Raw genomic sequence first — 8,153 nt, forward strand, 5'->3', positions numbered from 1 at the left:
TTTTGTTGCAACAAAGTATTTTTAATAATAATAAAATTATTTTATTGCAACAAACTTAAGGCAACAAAAATTTATTACAACGAAATTTTTGTTACAATAGGCTATTGCCCCAGACTTTTTTACAACAATGGGCAACAAAAAAATTTCATTGCAATAGAGGTTTATTGCAACAAAAAATTTTGTTGCAATAATGCTATTTTCTTGTAGTGCATCCTAAGTCTCAACAGTATCCTTATCAGAATCACATCGGATGAAATGAGCCATAACAAGAAAAAATTTCCTATTTCCTAAATAGTAACAGAAGGTTTTGTTGCAATTATTGTTGCGATAACCTATAGCAACAATATTTTTTGTTGCAACAAAGTATTTTTAATAATAATAAAATTATTTTATTGCAACAAACTTAAGGCAACAAAAATTTATTACAACGAAATTTTTGTTACAATAGGCTATTGCCCCAGACTTTATTACAACAATGGGCAACAAAAAAATTTCATTGCAATAGAGGTTTATTGCAACAATATGAAAGTTATTGCAACAAAAAATTTTGTTGCAATAATGCTATTTTCTTGTAGTGCATCCTAAGTCTCAACAGTATCCTTATCAAAATCACATGGGATGAAATGAGCCATAACAAGAAAAAATTTCCTATTTCCTAAATGGACCAGATTAGGACAGCTACCACAAAATTTAGGAAACACCTAGAATGACAACACTTGCTCAAACAACATGTTTCTAAGTTAATGAATTAACTCATGCGGCAATTAAAAAATATCATTTATATTTAGCCCTAGAGGTAGTCTCAAAAGGAGACACCTCAAGAACTTCAACTTTGCCAAAGAAGGGAAGAGGTACAGAATTGTCCAAGTTAGGAATAGCTCTATCTTCATCTGGCCATTCAACTAACAAATTATATCTCTCCCATTCATGGGTATCAAAGTCAAAGCAAAACAGAGCAGTGTCAATTTTTGAAATGAAAATCTTTTTGTTACTGCTTGAAATTGCATGAGAGAAAAATGGGGTGAGCTTATTGATCCAAAGGAGAAAAGGGTCAATGTTTTCGTTGAAGTGAGGGCTGAAAGGCTCAGGGGAGTCTAAGTCCGACCATGCCATGGTCTCAGGGTTGAACACCTCAAAAGATAATTCTTCTTGCTCATTTAGGGGAGCTCCAGCAAGTGCATAAAGATTTTCTTTTTCCTCCACCAGGACTGGGTTTACCTTTGCTTGTCGAAAATACCTGAAAACCCAATTAGAGCCTCCTTGGTCTTTAAATAGTGGTTCAAAATTGATATATAAATCTTTCTTGTAAGCATAAAGGCTTCGGCTAAAAGTTGGCCCATGTATACCTACCATGTATTTGCAACCACAGGCAAGAATGATTTTGAACCCGAATGCCCCGCAACCCATGAAAAAGGGATATTGTCACCAGTCCGAATCTCCACTTCAATTCTATCTTGTATTATAATTCTCCTTTGGGAAGGCAATTGGAGCACGTAGTAGTAGTGTAGGTAAATTCATGGAGTGGATCAAGTAAGACATGGATTCCCTGTTAGCTTCAATACACATGTACAAAGATCTGTTTTGCACCCCTTCCACCATTTCCTCTTCCATCATTTCCCACTTCTCATTCAGCTTTTCCACTTCAGACCTAAGGAAGTCCATAAGACTAGAATAGAACAACTCTATTAGAGTTTTTTTTGAAAAAGAACAACTCTAATCAAATCCAATACAGAATAAAGTAATCATTCAAATAAATATACTCAAATCGAACAAATTCTATGTTTTTTTATCTAAACATTAGGGTTTTCTTAAAAGAAACAACTTAAATCACTCTATCTCAAAATCAAACACAGAGTCAAAATATCATTCAAATTAACATTCTCAAATCAATCCATTTCTATTTTTTTAATCTAAACATTTGGGTTTTCTTAAAATAAATACTCTAATAATGAAAAGAACAACTCTAATCATATCCCAAAATAGAATACAAAATCAGTTCTCAAATAAACTTTTACTAATTTATAATCTAAACAGCAAAAACATTACATTCCCTAATGAGAACTCTCTAGAATCATCAACAATCACAATTAAATAAAAATCATGACTTAATCAATTGCTCCAATATCTATTTAATGAGAAATTAATTGCTCCAATATCATATGACTCTTAGACATTGTGTTATCCTTTTCTTTTGAAATTAATCAATTTTATTTTTTCATATATAATATTATAAATTCAAAAATACATTGCGTGTCATATCATTAAAATTTTTAAATAGCATGGCACTTTCTACATTGTCAAATTCAAGAATAAAATCTCAACCATGAAATAGATAGACTCCATTATTAAAATGCCTAAATATAATGATGATAATTTTTTTTAATGGTTTTGCACTATTTTTCTCTTAAGTGATATTAGAGATATTACAATATTTTTTTATTATAAAATATTACAAATTTTACTACATAAAGTTTACAAATTGATATGCCACCAATAATAATAAGTAATTCAAACATTGTTGAAATTAACCAATCATATTCATTACCACATCAATTTATAAATATTTTGTAGTCAAAATTTGTAGTAGTTTAGTTATTTTCTTTTTCTCATCTCTAACAATGTCTCAAAATACCATATCAATAGAAACTTAACTCAATTGAAATCTAGGAAGCACCTGCACAGATTCGGGTGCTATCATGCCTATTTGTATTGCTACAATTATGCTTACCGATATGCAACTGACTAAACAAGATATATGGCCAGGCAGGATGGCTTTGCTTAAGACTGGAATGCTACCCCCTTTTGAACTCCAGAACTAAACTTAACTCATTGCTCATTCCCACTTTGAGACCCTTTTCTAGTTACTATAATGTAGCACCTTTATTTTTAGGGCTTACTTTGGAGAGTACCGCTGCTATTGTTTGAGTATAATCTTGGCATCTTTCTACAATCGTCTTTGTGGCTCCTATTGTTGCAAAGCCTCTATGCTGTTTTACCTTGCCCAGTAACGGGTCCTTGAATATTCTCAGGTTCCGATTATCGACAAAAAAACCAGCTATGTTTTTTTTTCCTTCCTCCATTAGGTAAGGCAATAAGTGGAACGTGTAACCCGATTGCTGTCTCATTCAACTACATTTGTTCCTGTAATCCACAGCCTAATAGAATGCAACAGCGAGGGACAACCCGCTCATACAGCTAGTGGGGAGGATGGCACTACTAGCAAAAACCATCTGGTGATGCGGAGACACGACAATTTTTTTTAAAAGTAGGACACAGGTGCGGTGGGATACATTTATTAATTAATTATTAAATATACTCTTATTTTTATTTTATATATATTGCTAAGAATTTTTTTTCTTTATATAATGGTAAACATATATCAATTTAAGCCCAATAGTAGATAATAAAGTGAATACATAACCATTACATGATAAATCAACAAAAGGAAAAAAGCAATCAACATATTTTTTACTCATCAAAAAAGGAAAAGAAATCAGCATTTTTTTTTCAATCAAGAAATCAACTCAAAATACAACTTATCAAAAGTAAATGGTGAGTCCAAATGAGAACCATTAACAACTTGTTACCAAAAATCTGTTGTGAAATTTTTGCAAAAATATTGTGCTCATAACACTACTCTTTATATAATAAAAATTTTTAATTTTAATATTTTTTATATAAAATATTTATGCACATACTTGGAAGTTGTGAAAAAAATAGGTGGTAGCGGATTGTAAAGTGTATGGTTTATTAACATAAACGTGGGCACCTTGGGATTGAAGAAAGAGAGAAGAAGGGAGAAACTGCCGGCTTTTTTTTTTTTTTTTTTTTTAAAAAAGGTTCGTTGGGGATGCGCGTGCAGCCGTGTCCTGGCTGCATGTTGCGTCCCCAAGAGTCCAACATTGGTGCGGCAACTAGATTGCTACACCCGTGCTTCCCAAATTGAAATTCTAAACAGTTTAAGAAAATTATTTTAGAATGTGCTAGATTATCAATGAAGGTTAATTTCTCTTAAGAGTTTGAGACTTTAATTTTTAATTTAATTAAAATAGTGTTTTGGAAAAGAGTGTACAATGACTTCCAACAAGTCTTGAGGTCGACCTCGACCTCCCTGTGTTTATTGATTATTTTTTCATAAATTATTCTATAACATGCTCATTATTGAAAACGACTATACAGACTAACTCTAGAATTAAAACCATAAGCTGGATAGTGAGATAAAATTTTTCCAAACATTGGCACTAACCATCCAAGTTTTAGTCAAGGAATCCAGGGCCATCGCATTTCCAAGCTATAATTGCAAGTAGAATCAAGAGTGCTCATCATCCAACTCTGAGTGTGACAAAACAAAATTATTTAGTGTTATGCAAGGGTTCAAAGGACAAAGGCTGAAAGGAAGAAGTTTTGAACAAACTATTTTACCAAAACTAGCAAACACCAAGGCTCAGACAACCCAACCAAGAGCTTAGACGACTATTTGAAATAATAAGACAAAACCTATACCGTCAAATACTCTCTTGATATACTATCCAATCCCATAACTAGCTCTATTGCAAGCCATTGCCGAGTGTTCATGAAACTTGATTAATTTGTCTCGACAAGTAGATTTACAATCAAAATGTTGCAAATAATTTTACCTCCCCAAACTTCTATCACAATTCCAATGCATTATAAATTAACAATATGTTGATTTAGGCTAAAATGCAAATTGCACTTTCTAAGTTTCTCTCAAATTCATTTTAGTCATCTAACTTTATTTTCGTTCAATTGAATCATCTAAATTTCAAATTTATTCAATTCAGACTTTACATTCAATTTCATTAAAAACTTTCCATTATAAAAATATTTTTCTCACATGAAAAAAAAAAAAAAAAAAAAAATCTATAAAAATAATAAAAATATTTTATAGTTTTTTTATGTGAGAATTTTTTTTTTCAAAAAAAAAAAAAAAGTTAATTGCATGCTTAACAACAAATTTTTAACAGAATTGGACAAATGCCTGAATTAAATAAATTTAAAACTTTGAGGACATAATTGAACGAAAGAAAAAATGAATTTCAGCTCAATGTAGAGAATGCAATTTGTATTCACTAATATAAGTATTTCCATTAATTACATTAACTAAATATTCTAAAATTTAAAATAATTTCATTTACCAAACCTTAACCACGGTTTGGTGATAAAGAACATTTAACAAAAAAAAAAAAAAAAAAAAATTATTCACTAACCATGATTAGGGTTTGATCAAGGGAATCTTATCAAATTAGCAAACCAACATTTATCCTAAGGCTTTCTTAAAACAAGGCTATAGGCGTATTGTTTTAGCCGCATTTATAACAAACACAGCTGTAAATCTCCTATAGCCGCGTTTTTTGTAGTGGTTGTACAAGCAAGTAATTAAACAATATGAAGCAACGTTAATTGTTCGAGATTATTCACTTCAAATTAAATCAAAGAAAATAAAAGTATTCATTTGGTTTCTCTGTTTTCTCTCTCTTATATATGGGAACTAGGTACAATTATTTCCAATTTGTGCAACAATGGCTTTTAACTTTAAAAACTGAATGAGTAATTGCAACACTGAACTGAACTTCACAATACAGGCTTTAGTATTTTTAATGCATTTGGTTTTCATTATAATCGGTATGATTATGGTTTGTGTTTTACATATCAAAATGTTTATATAAAAGAGTTGAATTATTGGCCAAAGTTGAATAGACGAAAGTTTTGGAATTGTTAATGGAGGAAACATCAAACATGGTACCTGTTCAGAGGATGAGTTCAATCAATTCCAATACTTTAACAATACATTAATATTGAAGAAAATAGTATATCTTTTAAAATATCTAAAGAAAGCAAGAAGCATGTCATTGCCCAAAAACGACTCAAAACTCTACAAAATTAGTAAGATTAGTGAAACCATTAAACGTGGAACAAATTTTATACCATGTTCATGAAATAATAATTACCCTACGCACTTTTCAACTTTAATGATGAATCGGCACAAAACTTCATAAATTGTCACAGAACGGGTAATACATGCAAAAAAAAAAAACAAGTGACAATAATGATAAATTGCAGTGAAGTTTAATGTTCTATTTAATAAAGTACTCCTAATGAATATAAACTACCTACATTAGTATTTATTTATATAGGTGCAATTCCACGTTATCTCTTGCGTATAACTTGCATCTTTATAAGATATTATTCTATAGATAGATAGATATTATCTCTTACGATTTATATATATATATATATATATATTATTTATAATGTGATATAATGGTTGTACTGATAAATATATCACTAACCTGTTATTAATTAATTTCCTCCAATATTTCAAAAAAAAATTATAAAAATCGTAAATCTTTTTAGATGAAAAAATTATAATCTTTAGCATTCTATTTGATAGACAAATTCAAAATAATAATAATAAGAGCGATGTAGTGATTTAATCATACAATATGTATTTACAAATTTGAAAATTGCATGATATAGTAACTACTGATATAGATAAACATGATTCAGGCTACCTACTCATAAATGCTAATATCATTTTGATAAGATAGAAATGCAAAAATCCATCAATTAATTTTTAAATTCTTGATTGTATGTTATTGAATTGATTATTTTCTTTTGTTGGACTTTGTTTCAATTTTTGCAAAAGCAACTAAATTTGAGCAAGAATACAATATTTCAAAATCAATTGTTTCTCATATTGTTGGAAAAATGTCATCAAAATTTTATTATACTTAAATAATTAATGCACCACTTAAAATAATAAATATGAGGAAGCATGTCACATTCTCAATTAATCAATAATAATAATAATAATAGTTTCTTTTATAAAATTTATAAAAATGATCAAATAAATTCCTTTAATATAAATAATTAATACACAACTATAGATAATTAATAATTTCATTTACTTCATTGGCTAATTAATTTAATGAACTAATACTTTGATATAAATGCAAAATTTATTGATCTAGAAGCCTAAATTAAGAAAATCTCAAAGAATGCCCCACATAACAAACTCTCATGCTCTCCCACGTTAGATCTCTACTTTTATATTCATATTGATGGATTGATTCTCTATTTATGTGATCCATCTCTAGAATTTTTTCATATATGAATATATTTTATACACATGGGAACTATAAACTATATACACTAGGAGTTTGGGTCTTCCAAATCATACTTGTGCCATGTAATCAAAATGTATTATACATTAATTATATGATTTGCTTTAATCCTGTAATACACTATAAGTAATTTAAAATAGTTAGTAATACAATTTTCTTTAGTAAAACTATATTACCAAAATTTAAGAAAGATTAAATATATCATCTTATTGAAATTATCTGACTAAAACTTTTACTTTTTTAATATTATTATTTATTTTAAATTATTTTAATTACTTACCATAATATTTTGTTTAACAAAATACTTAGATCTTACATATCATACTTGTACTATGGTTCAACATAAATATTGCATGTTATAAGGTTCTTTTGCTATGTCTCACTAAGTACATAAAATTTGCTAACTAACTTTGCTTTTAGTAAAACTCTTTATAGCTCAAGTTTCCAAAAATTTAAAGAACTGCTCCAATTCTAATTGCACAATATCGCTCTTCCATACTCATCCCTTTTATTCCAATTTGTAGGTTTTCTCTTTTTCGTTTTTCAAAAACTATATATTGTTTCATTGGTTTCGGAAGAATGTAGAAGCTTTGCCGCAATTTATCTTCTCATTATATACCGTAGCAAGGATTTGCTCTTTTGAAAGAATTTTGATGCATTCCATTACTTTATTTATTGTTCTAAATCACTACATTGTTTTTGGTTTTGTTGTTAGGTGTTAGAAAGGTAGTTGGGACTGACACTGAAAGCAAGTATAAGCATAACCCAAACAATGGATTGCGAAGCCCATTAGTGCTATTTTTGGGTATATAAAAATATCTTCATGAAATATAAATTAATTGTTGAATTTCCCAACATAAACGTCAAGATGGCCGAGTTGGTCTAAGGCGCCAGTTTCAGGTACTGGTCCGAAAGGGCATGGGTTCGAATCCCATTCTTGACAGTCACTTTTCTTTTTTTTTTTTTCTAGTCAACTTGGTGAAGAGTATATTAACCAACCATTTTTCA

The 8,153-nt window shown here is 29.4% G+C and overlaps 1 long non-coding RNA gene and 1 other non-coding gene across 2 annotated transcripts; one reads left to right on the forward strand and one right to left on the reverse strand.

Annotated features, from left to right (window-relative positions):
• Positions 1-725: 725 nt before the first annotated feature.
• On the reverse strand, positions 726-4,373 carry LOC115974694. The gene is made up of 3 exons (XR_004087993.1): positions 4,247-4,373; positions 1,351-1,666; positions 726-1,237 (listed from the first exon to the last, which is right to left on the reverse strand). It is a non-coding gene; the product is annotated as an uncharacterized LOC115974694 (long non-coding RNA).
• Positions 4,374-8,007: 3,634 nt separating this feature from the next.
• TRNAL-CAG lies at positions 8,008-8,088 on the forward strand. The gene has a single exon. It is a non-coding gene; the product is annotated as a tRNA-Leu (tRNA).
• Positions 8,089-8,153: the final 65 nt, after the last annotated feature.

The sequence above is a fragment of the Quercus lobata genome, chromosome 2 (assembly GCF_001633185.2).
Source record: "Quercus lobata isolate SW786 chromosome 2, ValleyOak3.0 Primary Assembly, whole genome shotgun sequence".
Lineage (NCBI taxonomy): Eukaryota > Viridiplantae > Streptophyta > Magnoliopsida > Fagales > Fagaceae > Quercus > Quercus lobata.